General features: G+C 35.1%; 1 protein-coding gene across 5 annotated transcripts in view; it reads right to left on the minus strand.

The window, feature by feature from the left end:
• Nucleotides 1-16,730, minus strand: part of LOC136043144 (uncharacterized) — a 91,276-nt gene that overhangs the window by 58,551 nt on the left and 15,995 nt on the right. For 4 of the 5 annotated variants that reach the window (XM_065728079.1, XM_065728078.1, XM_065728076.1 and 1 more), the window contains exons 3-4: nt 9,903-10,058; nt 2,857-3,028 (exon numbers count right to left, since the gene is read on the minus strand). The gene's annotated coding sequence lies outside the window, so the exon portion shown is untranslated. Of the gene's footprint in view, nt 1-2,856; nt 3,029-9,902; nt 14,333-16,730 lie in introns of those variants that run through there. The other variant, XM_065728080.1, reaches the window with a different exon arrangement.

The following is a 16,730-nucleotide window of genomic DNA, read 5'->3' on the forward strand; positions in this document are numbered from 1 at the left end:
TCACTGTAAGTAAAGAAGTCTTGAAAGCACTAAATAAGCATAGTCCAACGATTTAAGTGGGAACTTGAGTTAAGTTGGCAATTGATCTTGAGGAAAATTTAAATACTTTTTAAAGACCCTTTTTTTTCACGATAAATTTATAAAATTAAAAGTACTGGAAAGTTTAATACGAAACTAAATAAAAATAAAGCAATCCAAAGAATACACAGGCATAATTCAACATATTTAGCGTTCCCACGTTTGATGCTCCATTTTTACGATACTAACAGTATTTTCCCTATCAAACGTAACCTAACTTTTTTGTGTCCAAATATATACCCCATTTTAGGCTATATATTTCCAACCAGATTCAGCGTATCAGAGAGCCCTTCTGTGGAGGTTTCAAGCTCCTACCTGTTGATTTTTGTATTTTCTGCCAGAACAATGACAACGGATGCGTTGTTAGTTTTTTTTTTTTTTTTTGCTTTTTCTTCAGTGGTTATCTTATCGACCCAGCAGCCCTAAAATATCGAGAGAGGGCTCATTTGACCAGAAATTAAAGGTTCTAGTCATCTTTTTTATGTGACCAAAAATATTAGAGGGCAATTCAGCAATTTAGGATGTGTTCTGGCCTGGCCAGTCCCCTTTATATAATTCTTTGTTGTAGTTTCCATGATTTGTTACACTAAAGTATTATATTTTCATCATATTTTAGAATATTTGATTAGGATAAATCTAATTACATTTCTGGAGTGTTGTCGGGCTAACACGTAAGTACCAAATTTTGAGATAGCCATTTTGTTCAGCATAGTTGAAAGGCAGAATAACTATGACTTTAGAGATAACACGAAACCCCACAACCCCTGGGGAAGGGTCTAAGCTATAAGATTTCCCTATTGTTTACACACAGTATTTGTTATTGGTAAGTATGCATACATTTTTCGAGTAAGGGGCAAATTTTCTGCAGGGGATTTTTCCACAAGGAGAATTTTCCATAGGGAGGAAAGTTTCCCCGGAAGTGAATTTTAAACTGGGGGAATTTGCCAGAATTCCAATGCCAAATTCTTCTTATGTCTGGCTTTCTCTTTGTCGACTCAGTTTTACGCAGAGATGTTAAGGGTAATTGTTCGGGGTAAATTTTCACCAGGATTGAATTGTCTAGAAGATATATCCGTGGGGAGGAAATTTCCGTGAAGGTGGAGCCAGATTTCCTGTCATTATTTCAAAGAACTATTGGAAATTAAATAAGAAAGCAAGTTTTTTCAACTGAAAGTACGGAGCAACATTAAAATTCAAAACGAACAGAAATTACTATGGATATTAAGGGGTAGCCCCCTCCACAACACCTCGCTCTTTATGCTATAGTTTGAAATTTGTCCCCATTCTCTCGGAACAACTCCTGGAACAAAAGGTTCGTTTAATTAGAACAGTAAGAAGCTTTATTGAAATTACTCGAAAACTTCAGACTAAAGAGCACTGTAAAAATATTTAAAATACGTCCCGAATTAAATGTAAACAAAGAGCGGAATCGAAGAGAAAAACTGGGTCAAAATGGGATATTTCCGAGCCGCGGTTCCCCCTAAGCCACGGCACCCGGAATACCTCTCACAGTTATCCCCCACCACCCACCTGGGAACGGTTCTTGTTGGGGTAAAGTAGAGTGGAAGTGCCTTCAAATGTGTTAATTAGGCAAAAATGTTCTGCATATTATGAAGCATGAATTATTCTCTAAACACTTTTCCTTTTCAATCAAAACAGCCCCATTTGAAGGTTAGCCAAATATCTTCATTTATGATTCTAAATAAGTTTTAGATTGCCTGGTATAATTTCTTCCATGTCCTCTAGAGGGGAATAAATTCTGGCAAAAGAAAATTTAAAGATAAAAAAAAAAGATAATTTAAAAGTACTGCTCATTTATTTTTTCCTTGTCGAGAGCATCAAATCTAGTTTTACCAATACAAGTCCTTTCACTTTGAAGCAAAACTGCTCTTATTCCTATTTAAATACTCCATAGAAAACAAACAACAAAGAAACTCAAATTTAAAAAAAAATTCATATCATTCCACTTTGACTGCCTCATCCAGAATGTGTGAATCAACATGATTGATCACAGCAATATATTTCCAGGCATTGAATGAAAAAGGCAAGAATTCGACGCAAAACGTCTTCATACATAAAGCATGTCTAGCCTGTTTATTTGTATCAATAAAATATTGAAAGCGTGCTTCCACATTAGGGAATACCATTCAAGGCGAGTCTGTGAACTTTTCCTGCGCATACTCTAGTCATCTGAAAAATCATGTTATTGCCAATGGTGTTCATAACGTATTGTCAAATTCCAGTAGGGTGCTCGGGAGCTTTCAAAGAGTTAGCTAACTGTAAGATTTCTAAATGACAATTCTCGCATCTGCCTAGGCACTTTGAGGCCCTTTAAATGAACTTGCCTGATTCAGATGAATTTGTAGCAATGGGAATAGCGGATGGAAACAACCAGGGTCGCATCCAGGATTTTTCGGAGGGAAAGGGCGGGTGTTAATGAAGGATCTTTTTTGGGGTGGGTGGGAGATTTATAAACAGCTTTTCAGCTAAAACAGTATATATATATATATATATATATATATATATATATATATATATATATATATATATATATATATATATATATATATATATATATATATATATATATATATATATATATATATATATATATGTATATATATATATATATATATATATATATATATATATATATATATATGTATATATATATATACATAGATATATATATATATATATATATATATATATATATATATATATATATATATATATATATATTTATATATAGGTATTTTCTCGATCTGTGTCTACTACCTTGTATTTTATTTGCCATTAGCCATTGGTATCACATTGAGCGTCGCTGAGTCTCTTCTTTTCTCCTAAATAACATCTTGCGGTCATATCCAATTTCAAATATTTCTATAGACGTTGTTCTTCTTTTTTTGACGATGCACTTCTTTCATAATACGGTGGGGGGCTATTGCACCTGAAAAAGCATATAATTTATGATAAGTAAACAGTCACATTTTACTACCGTGCTTAGGTACGGCGATCAGGAAATGAGTTTTTTTTTGTTTTTTTTTTAATAGATGAAAGACGATTCCGAGAAGGTAGGCAGGAGACATGGGCATTCAATATCAAAATCTTAAATTTTCTTTTTTCACTTAGTGTTTCACGACTTCACGAAAGACTCGAAACAAAACTTGAAAAATACACCTAAACGAAAAATCGTACAAAATTGAAGTGCTAAAAACAAAACGAAAATTGCAATGAGTCTCATTGACAGGGTATCCAGTTGCTTTAAAGTAAAGAAAGCAAGCAAGAAGACATGTTTGCCACAACCCTAAGCCGTTACAAGATATCAAAGGCCTAATTCAGTGTTGTACAAAGATACTATTGAGAGGATTATCCGGGGCATACAATTGAATATTACCCTAATTAGTGGTCAAATAAAAACTCCTAGAAACTGTTCTACCGTCTTTAATAATTATGCTACCGTGGTACGTGACGCTGCTTTATTGACTCAAGCTTTCTTCAAATTAATTTTTCAAACGTATTCTAGTCCCTTGAACTCGCATAATTCATTTTACCAACATTTTCATCTAAGATGCTTACATTATCATCAAGTCTAGGGGACTTTTAATTCCGTGCTCTCACATTGCCTTTGCTGTGCTCCTTAGGACAAAGTGCACCAGAATCATACGTGCTAATGGTGATAGAACGCAACCCCATTGAACTCCTGATTAAACATGAAACCAGCTTCTAACCTCAATTTCTACCTTATCCGCAGCAGTGTTATCAAACAGTTCGTGGTAACAAACTGTAGTAAGGAGGAACCCGACTGAATAGTAACCGAAACTGTAAAAAATGGAATTTTGATACCAATACATACATCACCTGAATCGGACTTATATGCTGATTTTAAATATACATGTTTCATCAAGTTAAATCCTACCCATCAAAAGTTAAGAGTCTGAGAAAAGTTGTCTTATTTTTGAAAAACAAGTAAAGACCCCTTAAAAGTCATAGAATCTTAATGGAAAGCACACAATCAGATTCAGAATATCAGATTACCCTACTGTAGAGGTTTCTATCTACTATCTGCAAATATGTGGAATTTTGTTGTTTTTTTTTGCCAGAAAAATCACAGTATTTATTTGTTGTTGTTTCTGTTTGTTTTTTTCAGGGGTGATCCTGTCGACGCAATGGTCAAAGAGTGTTGCGAAAGAGCTCATTCTAACAGACTTAAAAGTTCTAGTGCCCTTTTTGAGTGAACACAAAAAATGAAGGGCAACTAGGTCCCCTCCCACGCTCATTTAATCGGGGGAACAATGAGCGCCCCTCACGCCCCTCTCTTTAAGCAAACGCTCTTTACGCTGAAGTTTGAATCTTTCTCACGACTCCAATTTAAAAATAAATAAAAAACTTTAGCGTAAAGAGCGGGGTGTTGAGGAGGGGAAAGTCCCTTTAATATACGGAATATTTTCTGTTCGTTTTAAGTTTTAATGTCGCTCCTTATTTTCAGTTAAAAATAAAACTTGTTTTTCTTACTTAATTCTTGTACACAGCACTAATCACTTTAATGTATTTGTCTGGTATACCATACAAGGACAAGACCTTCGCTGAAGCTCTTCTATCAACAGAATCGAAAGCTTGCTCATCATCTATAAAACTAAGGACTAAATGTGTTTGATCACTCAGACACTTCTCATTTATTAACCTGAAATGGAAAATTTGGCCAAGACATCCTCAACACTTTCTAAGACCAGACTGTTTTTCTGTCATTAACTTGTCTACACCATCTCTCAGTTCAAAAATCAACATGTTTACTAAGTAATATGCGGCCTACAAAGACCAGGTTAATGCGTAGATAGATACCACAGTCAGTCACTTATCACCTATACAGGGGCTTAATTAAGCTTCTTTTTTTTAAATCGCTAAGTACTTCCCCTTTTCCGTAAATCATATTCACAATCTTCAGTAATTTATTTATAACCTCAGGGCCACTATGTTTAAGAAACTCATCTTCTATTGTCTAATGATGTACCGGCTGACACGATTTCCCCTTTCTCCCAGTGATTTTTGCAATAGAAATTGAAAGAAGAATTGGGAAGCTAAGAAAAACAAGTGCCTGTCCTTTAGATATCCCATTTCCCCTTATTAGAATACTGATTTTGAGGGTGTTCATCCGATCTCATTTATTCTGCTAACTATACAAAGAATTTTTTGTTGATTGGCAGAGAAAAAATCCTTCCTCCTCTTATAGGCCTGGGACCATTCAGGAACCTCAGTTCCACATCTACCTATAATTCTTGTGCTTATCTTGTCTACTTAACTGGTAAAATTCCTCAAAAGCCTAATGCCTGACTTAAATAATTTCCATTTAAGATCTAAAAATAGCATTTGACTTGGTTAATTACAATGTATTATTTCAAAACTTTCACTGAATTCAATATTGACCTTTTCCTAGTGAAATTGGTTTCTTCTTTTATATCAAATAAATCATAAGTAATCAAATACCATATTCGTTGTTTCACCCTCCCTGCTCCAAATGCAGTTCGACTCCACAATCTCCCTAAGGAGTTTTCCCAAGAATTGAAATTTGCTAATGAGCTTAAGGTTGTTGAAACCTTCTAAAACAAGAGCTAAGAGCTCATATGGCACTTGTGACGAGGTCGGAAGAGCCGAGAGCTCATATGGTACGAGGTCGGAAGAGCCAAGAGCTCATTTGGACGAGGTCGGAAGAGCCAAGAGCCAAGAGCTCATTTGGCACTTGTGAGAAGGTCAGAACCTAAAGTTAAACTTTATAGCACAAGATCCTTCTAAATATCAAATTTCATTAAGATCTGGTCACCCTTTCGTAAGTTACAAATACCTCAATTTTCAAAATTACCTCCCCCCTCCCAATTCCACCAAAGAGAGCAGATCCGGTCCAGTTATGTCAGCCACGTATCTTAGACAGGTTTCTATTCTTCCCATCCAGTTTCATCCTGATCTCACCGCTTTAAGTATTTTCTAAGATCTCCGGTCCCCCCAACTGCCCCCCCCCCCAATTACGTTTGATCCGGTTGAGATTTAAAATAAGATATCAGAGTTACGAGGTCCTTCTAAATATGAAGTTTCATGAAGATCCGATCACTCCTTCGTAAGTTAAAAATACGTTATTTTTCTTATTTTTCAGAATTACCCCCCCCCCCCCCGCAATTGAGCGGATCCGTTCCAATTATGTAAATTACGTATGCAAGACTTTTGCTTATTTTTCCAACCAAGTTTCATCCCAATCCTTCCAATCTAAGGGTTTCCCATCATTTTAGGTCTCCCCACCCCAAACTTCCCCCAATGTCACCAGATCCGGTCAGGATTTAAAATAAGAGCTTTGAGCCACGATATCCTTCTAAAAATCAAATTTCATGGAGATCCAATCACCCATTCGTAAGTTAAAAATACCTCATTTTTTCTAATTTTTCAGAATTAACCCCCCCCCCCCCAACTACCCAAAAGAGAGCGGATCCGTTCCGTTTATGTCAATCATCTATCTAGGACTTGTGTTTATTTTTCCCACCATGTTTCATCCCGATCCCTCCACTCTAAGTGTTTTCCAAGTTTTAGGTTTCCCCCTCCCAACTCCCCGCCCCCATCACCAGATCCGGTCGGGATTTAAAATAAGAGCTCTAAGACACGATATCCTTCTAAACATCAAATTTCATTGAGATCCGATCACCCGTTCGTAAGTTGAAAATACCTCATTTTTCTAATTTTTAAGACTTACTCCCCCCCTCCCAACTACCCCAAAGAGAGCAAATAAGTTCCGATTATGTCAATCATGTATCTGGGACTTGCGCTTATTTTTCCCATCAAGTTTCATCCCGATCCCTCTACTCTAAGTGTTTTCCAAGATTTTAGGTTTCCCCCCTCCAACTCCCCCCAATGTCATCAGACCCAGTCGGGATTTAAAATAAGAGCTCTGAGACACAATATCATTCCAAACATCAAATTTCATTAAGATCCAATCACCCGCTCATAAGTTAAAAATACTTCATTTTTTCTATTTTTCCGAATTAACCGGCCCCTTCTCCCCCCCCCCCAGATGGTCAAATCGGGAAAACGACTATTTCTAATTTAATCTGGTCCGGTCCCTGATACGCTTGCCAAATTTCATCGTCCTAGCTTACCTGGAAGTGCCTAAAGTAGCAAAACCGGGACTTTAGGTTTTCCCCCTCCAACTCCCCCCAATGTCATCAGATCCGGTCGGGATTAAAAATAAGAGCTCTAAGACACAATATCATTCCAAACATCAAATTTCATTAAGATCCAAATACCCGCTGATAAGTTAAAAATACTTCATTTTTTCTATTTTTTGCGAATTAACCGGGCCCCCACTCCCCCCCAGATGGTCAAATCGGGAAAACGACTATTTCTAATTTAATCTGGTCCGGTCCCTGATACGCTTGCCAAATTTCATCGTCCTAGCTTACCTGGAAGTGCCTAAAGTAGCAAAACCGGGACCGACAGACCGACAGACCGACAGACAGACCGACAGACCGACAGACAGACCGACAGAATTGGCGACTGCTATATGTCACTTGGTTAATACCAAGTGCCATAAAAATTAATGAGTGTTTTGATTAATACTGGACAAGATGCCTTTCTCAATAATGCCAAAAAGTTTCCTTAACCCTAGCTAGAAGGATAAGAATTCGTAAATTTTACGACACCAAAACACGTTTAAGCAGTTACCATGGAAACGGAAGCTTTGCACGAACCCACCTCCCATTGATTAATCAATTCTTGTGCTGTCACCGGGTTTTATTATCTGAACTGGTTGGGGAGATATTAAGGATTAGTAGAAAAAATTACGAAAGCTTTACCATTTATGTAACTTTTTCAGCTGTTCATGAACACTGATATTTTTATTAAAACTGTGTAATTATAGAGCTTTTCAAACCTTGTTTACAAGCTTCGTAGTAAATCTCATCAGGTAGTGTATGAAAATGCTGAATTTAGCTATTTTCTGATTTAACATAATTAAACGTCACGCTTGACAACGGGTTTACATCGGTTACATTTGCAGCAGAACTTCTGAAAAAAAATGTTTCGACTGAAGACAATTGGGACTGTACGAAAAAAAAACATCAGGGATATTCTGGCAAAGCTGCTTGTGAGCAATGGGAGAATTACAGGAACCAGAATGTTCTGTTTCGATCAAGAGCTGACTCTAGTGTCTTATCTTGCTAATCTATCAAAAATGGTTCTGCTTCTGTCAACTTACCATAAGGCTTTTCAGTATCACACATCCAATCCAGACGCCTGATATCGCCGAATACTATAACAACACAAAAGGCGGTGATGAAACATTTAACAGACTGTATAGTTCAATGTCAACCGTTTTCGAGTGCATAGGGATCATTTTCTGTAATCTAGTTGCTTATTAATACAGAATAGAACCTATCTATTCACTACAAATATTTCTTTGTCTGTCCCCATCTTGAATATCTCTCTCCGGTTTGGCACCCGCAAATTTTGCAAGAAATCCAAAAAAATTAATTTTATTCAAAGAATAGCCTCTTCACTTCAAGTGCTGCTTGACTTTAAGATACGAAAAAAAATATCCCTTGTGTCCGGGGAAAATTATCACAAGAAATTTCAGGTTTTTTACGCTTGAACTGACCTCTTTTCAAGTTCACAGTGTTTTTTTCATATTGCCGCCCATATAATATGGCCAAAAATTTATATAAGGGTTGTTAATTTTTTTTTTTTTTTATTGACTGTTTTTATATGACGGTACTTTCTTTGCCAGTTTTATATATGGAATTGCTTATAAGCCTTTCATGTGTTGTTCTGCTTTTGTTTCTATTTCAGAATGGAAATTTAGCCATGCCAGGCTTGTGAGTTATTTCTAAAATAAATTTTATCTTACCGTTTGCATTTGATGGCGCTTGCATTTGCTTAAATCTTCTGTTTAGTCAAAGGAAAAATTTTAATATTTGAAAATTTTAACCGTAAGCAAAGATACATGATCCGGCTCTAACTGATCGACTATCTGTAAATGAGGATAAACGTAATCAAATATTAAAATTGTTACCAATGTAACAAACTTAGTTTATGTCCCCTTTAAATTCCCCTTCTTAAAATTCTCCTTTAAATTTCTATCAGCAAAACGAAATTTCTTGTATTAAATATATAATTTTCCTGACTGAAAGACAAAGAGCAAATTCACAAATTGCAAATTCCCAGGAACTATATATACTAGTAGTTTTACATTTTAGTTTTAATGGACGGCTTTTGAGATTTCTATCCGTTAGAGAGAGGGGTCTTGAAATCAAATAGCGTCAGTTAACTCAAGGATTAACGGCAAATTCGTCCTTTACCGATACTAAGCTTTAACTCAAGAACAGTTTGTGCAAATTTTCCCTCAGTCTCTAAGTAAGAAAATTTTCTAAGCAAAAAATTCTGAGTAAGAAATATTCGTTAAACACCCGTCACACCAAAATTGTTAGCCTCTCCCTAATCCCTAGCATAATTCCAAAGGAAAGAACTCTTTAGGGGGAGAATAGCACAGAAGGATGCTAATAACTGTAAATAATATGCTAAAATAGAAATAGATAATTCGTCTCCCTAGATCCTAGCATAAATTCAAAACAAAAAACGCTTTAGAGGGAGAATAGCAAAGAATGATGCTAACTACTGCACATAATATGGTTAAATAGAAATAGATAATTGCCAGTCAACCACATTTAAAACAGCCCTCAATCATGTTTCCAAAAAACTTCATCCCCCTGTTTATATCCAAGAGACCCAATATTCATCAGCCGTTACCCAAGAAATAATACAAATTTGTTATCCAGATTAGTCTCTACTACCTTGTATTCTAATTCGTCATTAGCCATTGGTATCAAATTGGGTGTCGTTGAGTCTCTTCTTCTCTCCTAAATAGCATCTAACAGCCAGGTTTTATAGACATAGTTCTTCCTTTTTTGAAGTTGCGCTTCTTTTATAGTACGGTGAGAATTGTGCGTCTGAAAAGGTACGTAATGTATGTGATGTAAACAGACACATTTTACTACCGTGCTTTCCTCATAACACCGAGCTTTGGTACAGGGATCAGCGCATCAGTATTTTTTTTTTTTTAGCAGAAGAAACACTATTCCGAAATGGTGAGTAGGAGACATGGGCTGGCACGTACGCAAGGGGTACCTCTCCTGAAATCCCACGATTTGTTTTTATTTTCACATAATTTTCTGATACCTCTAACAGTATAAGGAATTTGAAGGATTTGTGTCCCCCCCAGAAACACATTCCTGCGTACGTGCCTGGACACGGGCATGAATCCCACCACCCCTTCAACGCAAAAAAAAACGTAGTTTTTCATAGAACTTGAAAAACATCTAACCGAAAAATCGAGCAAAATTAAGGTACTAAAAACGAAATAAAAATAAAAATAAGTATAATTAACCACAGGGTATCCAGTTGCTTTATAAATGCAGAGTAAAGAAAGTAAGCAAGAAGACATAATTTAGTCTTTTATATAGATAGCATTGAGAGGGTTATCCGGGCAGATAAATAAATAGTAGACTAATTAGTGATCAAATGAAAATTTCTAGAAACTCCTGAAACTGGGACCTAAGACTGGTGCAAGTGTAAAAAAAATCCCTAGTTCCATCTAGCATTTGACAGATTTTGTTGCTATTGTTTTCTTTCATAACTTGGCAAATTTGCTAGTCTCAGAAACTGAAATCCAATGCTCATTACTATGGTAATATTGCCTTAGTATTACACCAAAAGAACTGAAGAAACGTCAAATATCAGACCAGGCGTTGGTGACTTTTTCGTCGACAATAGTGAAAACTTTAACTGTTTTAAGTTACCAAGATCTAATCGAGATTTTCTTTATTCAGAATTACGCAAGCATTACAAATTATTGTAAAGAAAAGAAAAAAAAGTAACAGAAAGAAAAAACAAGTATACAGTTAGATTACCCGTCAGATACATCTTCAAAATTTGATAATCTCCGCTGTCACAGTTATATGCTATTCACACCCTCCTAAAAGACCGACATGCAGTCCCATCTTGCTGAAAACAAATAGCTGGCAGAGACTTTGTGTTTGCTTTTAGACGGAGGACTCGCAAAAAAACATGTTAGAAGACCGGACTTCAGTGATCAAAAAACCAAGTTGAAAAGAAATTATCTTTCTCTCCGAAAAAAATAATTCGTGGATTAGTGTATCCTGATACAGTACTGTATATTTTGAAGATATATTACTAACAATACTTGGGCTCTTGTAAACATTGTTTGAGCTTTTTCAGTTACTTATACAGAGGCTAAGCTGTGGAATAAGCTTGTTCCAAGTACCAAAGAATCAGCCATCAATCAATTCAAAACTGAGCCGCGTGTAGGGTTGCTTGGTAGGTATACCTTTCAAATATATTGAGATTTATGGATTTATGGATAGATCAGGGCTTCTTAAACTATGAGTCGCGACTCCATTTGGGGTCGCGTAGCAAAATTATGGGGTCGCAAGTGATAAAAATACAATTTAACAAAAAATATTTTTTAACTTGTAAAATTATTGTTATAAAAAAAATAACAATCATCGTAGATAAATATATCATAAAATGTTCTGGTTCGGAAAGACTGTTTATACCAGCATTTCTATTCCGATCATTATAATATCTTGTATAAATTTACAATGAATCCGAATATGTTATAGAAATTTATAAAAAATGTAGATTTATTTTTGTCAATCTCTTAAAACTGAAATAATCCTGATAAATATTATCAACAAAATTTCTAATTATTATTTCGAAGAAACTATATAAACATTACCTGTTATTTTCATTTAGCCATTGTATGATTGTGAACGAAGTGCATGTTATTCCGAATTAACCCTTAGTTGAACCCTTAGTTTTCCGAGTTTAACCCTTTCGCGACCGACAGGACCTTACAGTCCCAGCATGTAAAAATCCTTTGGGCGCTTCTTAACTGATTGATGTCACCAGAATTGAACGATGTGCTTCGGGAGGCTGTTAGGGTCATAAATTGTATTAAGAGCAATGCCCTTAACAGTCGCTTATTTTCAAATCTCTGTAAGGATACGATTTCCAATTATACAACTTTTTTGTTACATGCAGAAGTAAGATGGCTGTCAAGAGGTCGAAGTTTAAAAAGATTATTGTTATTAAAAGACGAGATCGAAATATTTTTAACTGAACGAAAATGTGAATTTGCTGCTTTTTTTCAAGATGACTTGTGGCTATCCAAGCTGTGTTATTTGGCAGATATTTTTGCGAAGTTAAACGATCTTAACTTGTCTCTCCAAGGAAAAAATTGCGATATATTTACTTCAAACGATAAAATTTGAAGTTTTATTAAAAAGATCAGCATTTGGAAAAGTAGGGTCGAAAAAAATTCGTTCGAAATGTTTTCCAGTGTCGACAATTTTGTAATTGAGGAAATTCATCGTAAAACTTTTATCGCAAAAACTATTGTAGATCACTTAAAAGCGCTACAAATACTGTTCCAGACATATTCTATATTTAATATTGATTTACAAAAATAGTTTGGATTAAAAAGCCGTTTTGGATTGGCTTAAGCGAGATTGATCATCTGCCACTTAAAGCTCAAGAAGAATTTGCTGAGCTTTCGGGTGACTCAAACTTAAAAATACAATTCCAAAAAAAAACCCTTGACCGAATTCTGGATCGGAACTAGAACTGAATTTCCCACAATCGCCGATATGGCGTTAAATGTACTTCTGCCATTCAACACCACATATTTATGTGAAGTTACTTTCTCAGATTTAACACACATTAAATCTCAATATCATTCAGCGATAAAAAATGTTGAAGAGGTCTTACGTCCAGCAGTTTCAAACATCAAACAGTTCGTGGTAACGAACTGTAGTAAGGAGCGACCCGGCTCGATAGTAAACGAAAAGATACATCAAAAGAATCGAATTTTCGCGCTGATTCTAAATATATAAGTTTCAATTAATTTAGTCTTTGTCATCAAAAGTTAAGAGCCTGAGAAAATTTGCCTTATTTTGGAAAATAGGGGAAAACATCCCCTAAAAGTCATAGAATCTTAACGAAAATCACACCATCGCATTTGGCGTATCAGAGAACCCTATAGCAAAATTTCAAGCTCCTATCTAAAAAAATGCGAAATTTCGTATTTTTTGCCAGAAGACAAATCGCGGGTGCGTGTTTTTTTTTTTTTTTTTTTTTTTTTTTTTTTTTTTTTTTTTTTTTTTTTTTTTTTTTTTTTTTTTTTCAGGGGTCATCGTATCGACCAATTGGTCCTAGAGTGTCTCAAGAGGGCTCATTCTAAAGAAAATGAAAAGTTCTAGTGCCCTTTTTAAGTGATCAAAAAAATTGGAGGGCACCTATGCCCCCTCCCACGCTAATTTTTTTCCAAAAGTCAACGGATTAAAATTTTGAGATAGCCATTTTGTTCCGCATAGTCGAAAACCATAATAACTATGTCTTTGGGAATGACTTACTCCCCCACAATCCCCAGGGGATGGGCTGCAAGTTACAAACTTTGACCAGTGTTTACATATAGTAATGGTTATTGGGAAGTGTACAGACGTTTTCAGGGAGATTTTTTTGGTTTGGGGGGCGGGTTGATGGGAGGGGGCTATTTGGGAGGATATTTCCTTGGAGGAATATGTCATGGGGGAAGAAAAATTCAATGAAAAAGGCGCATGATTTTCTAGCATTACTATAAAAAAACAATGAAAAAATAAACATGAAAATGTTTTTTCAATTGAAAGTAAGGAATAGCATTTAAATTTAAAACGAACAGAGATTATTACACATATGAGGGGTTCTAAAAATACTTTAGCATAAAGAGCGAGGTATTTATCTCCTCCTAAATACCTCGCTCGTAATTTCAACTATTTATTCTACGGCCTTTTTGATTCAGGGGTCATTCTTAAAGAATTGGGACAAAACTTACGATTTAGTGTAAAGAGCGAGGTATTAACGAAGGTAAAAAGCCCCTCGTACACATAATAAAAATATAAGAATATAAAAGTTTGTTACGTAAGTTAATTCTTAAGTTACGCATATTTTTTACTAATAAAAACGTTCGTTAAAAATTAAAAGTTCTAGTAGCCTTTTTAAGTAACCAAAAAATTGGAGGGCAGCTAGGCCTCCTTCCCCACCCCTTATTTCTCAAAATCGTCTGATCAAAACTAAGAGAAAGCCATTTTGCCAAAAAAAAAATTAATATACAAATTTCATTTCAATAATTTATGTGCGAAAAGCCAAAATCAAACATGCATTAATTCAAAAACGTTCAGAAATTAAATTAAAAAAAAATGGTTTTTTTAACTGAAAGTAAGGAGCGACATTAAAACTTAAAACGAACAGAAATTACTCCGTATATGAAATGGGTTGTTCCCTCCGCAATTCCTCGCTCTTTACGCTAAAGTTTGACTCTTTGCCACAATTCTACTTTTTAAAACAATTAAAAGCTTTAGCGTAAAGAGCGAGGGATTGTGGAGGGAACAACCCATTTCATATACGGAGTAATTTCTGTTCGTTTTAAGTTTTAACGTCGCTCCTTACTTTCAGTTAAAAAAAACTAGTTTTTTTTTATTTAATTACACCAAGATTTGATTTGTTAGGCAATAAAAAACAGGCACGTCCATTTCATTAAATTTTTAACGCAAACTTTAATTTAATATTTACCACGCAACTACTTGGATATATTCGAGAGAATTAAGACGGTCAGAATACACTTTTGTTTTTGAAACTATAATAAAAACATTTCTATAACATTTTGTGCAAATTTCAATTTTAGATTTTTATATGTTTCAAAACGAATTCTAAATTTATATATTCTCATATGCTAACGTATATTGTTACCTAATAAATATATCATAAAAAATATTAATTTATTTTTCTTTTATATTTGTTGGGGTCGTTAAGAAACTCGCAATCATAAATGGGGTCGGGAATTACAAAAGTTTAAGAAATAGATATCCCCTCCAAATCCTGTGGCATGACATACACGAAGGATAATCAAACAAATCCACAAACTAAAAAAATAGGGTGACCGATTTGAGATCTCATATAGACATCTAGTGGTAAAACATTAAGGAGAAGATGACAAAAATCATGACATATATGAGGGGGGAAAGGTATATTTGCGATTAAGACGATTATTATATCCGGGAAAGGCCTAAAAAAGGCATTGAGTAGGGTCCACTTTATTCCTATGTAAGTAAAGAATTTATCCCCAAACTTATATAAAAAATATTTTGCAAAATCTAGAAGGGGGTGTGAGTTTTTTCAATTTTTTTACGAGAAAATCGCAAAACAATGTAACTTTCAAAATCTAAGGGAAGGAGCAACAAATATAGGGGGATATACCCCTCACCTAGATTGTATTCCGAAAGAAATATGACTTTAATAGTTCTTAAATTCATTGTTCATAATTATCATATCTGGAAGCAAGCATTTTGCATAAATATCTATTAATAATCAATACAAAAATGTCGCTTACGTCTAATGTCAACTTCTAGAAAAAGAAGTATAACATACTATAAAATTGCATTACTTATAATTGTTTTAAAACTTAGGCGCCTCCTCAAGCGAAAAGATCAGTCAACAAAAAAGAGAAAAAAGTTATTACTGATACGTCTACATCCAATCGTGTAGTCAGGTAATAGAACCGGAACCATGTCGTCACAAAAAGCAAGAATTAGACAGGTCCCCTGCAAATAGATTCATTTTTTACGAAAAATTCAACTAATTAGGAGGCGTCTTGTAGCACGATAAGGAACGCGTAGTTCCTTGTAGGGGCAACAAATTTCTTAGGAGGAAAAGGATGCAAAAACTGAAGAAATCCAGGAAATATTGGGATTTTGTGTTACCGTGAATATCACACGAATGTTGACATTTACCGGTGAATATAAGACATATATATTTTCTAGTTGGTTTTATTCAGCTTGGCAGTCATTAGTTTTATGCACGGTTTGATGGTGATAGGTTTATATATGTTAGATTTTTTACCCATTTTTAAAATTTATAACTTAATTTAACCTAACTTTTACCATCAAAGCTTGCATAAGACTGAAAATGCTGATTCGCAAAGCTAATTGATTCCAATTAGAGAAAAGGGAATTTCGGACAGTCAACGGTCAATGACGAAATTAACCAGACTGCGGAAATTCACAGTAACAACTGAACTGCAATGACTATCCTTTCTTCTGGAAAAGGAAGATCAAAGTTCGAGTCGCTCTGTAGATACAGACAAAAGGAGACTTATAGGTGTGAAGAATTTTGAAATCACTACATTTTGTAGATTCTGTAACAACTACTAGAACTTACTACGATACCAAGCTGCCTAACACCAACATAGCTAGGCACGCTTCTCCTCCGTACCATCATCTCAAGAGCCACTCTCTTTGTACCCTTCCAAGAATTTCCAATTCCCCTTAAATCCTCCGAAATGAACTTGCCAGCCTTATTTTGGAAACGACTTGCATTCCGTTTGGCTGTGGATAGTTGGTTGATAGTAGAGTATTTGATTGTCTCCCATTTTTCATTTGTAGCACGGGTCCTAGCCATCTCAACCTTTCTCTCATTCTAACACTTTAAAGCAGTATCGAATCTAATTTTCCCTACAACTTACGGATTGAAACACAATTAGTCCGGCAGGCTCACTTAAAGGAGTATTT

Source organism: Artemia franciscana, unplaced genomic scaffold (genome assembly GCF_032884065.1).
Source record: "Artemia franciscana unplaced genomic scaffold, ASM3288406v1 Scaffold_320, whole genome shotgun sequence".
Lineage (NCBI taxonomy): Eukaryota > Metazoa > Arthropoda > Branchiopoda > Anostraca > Artemiidae > Artemia > Artemia franciscana.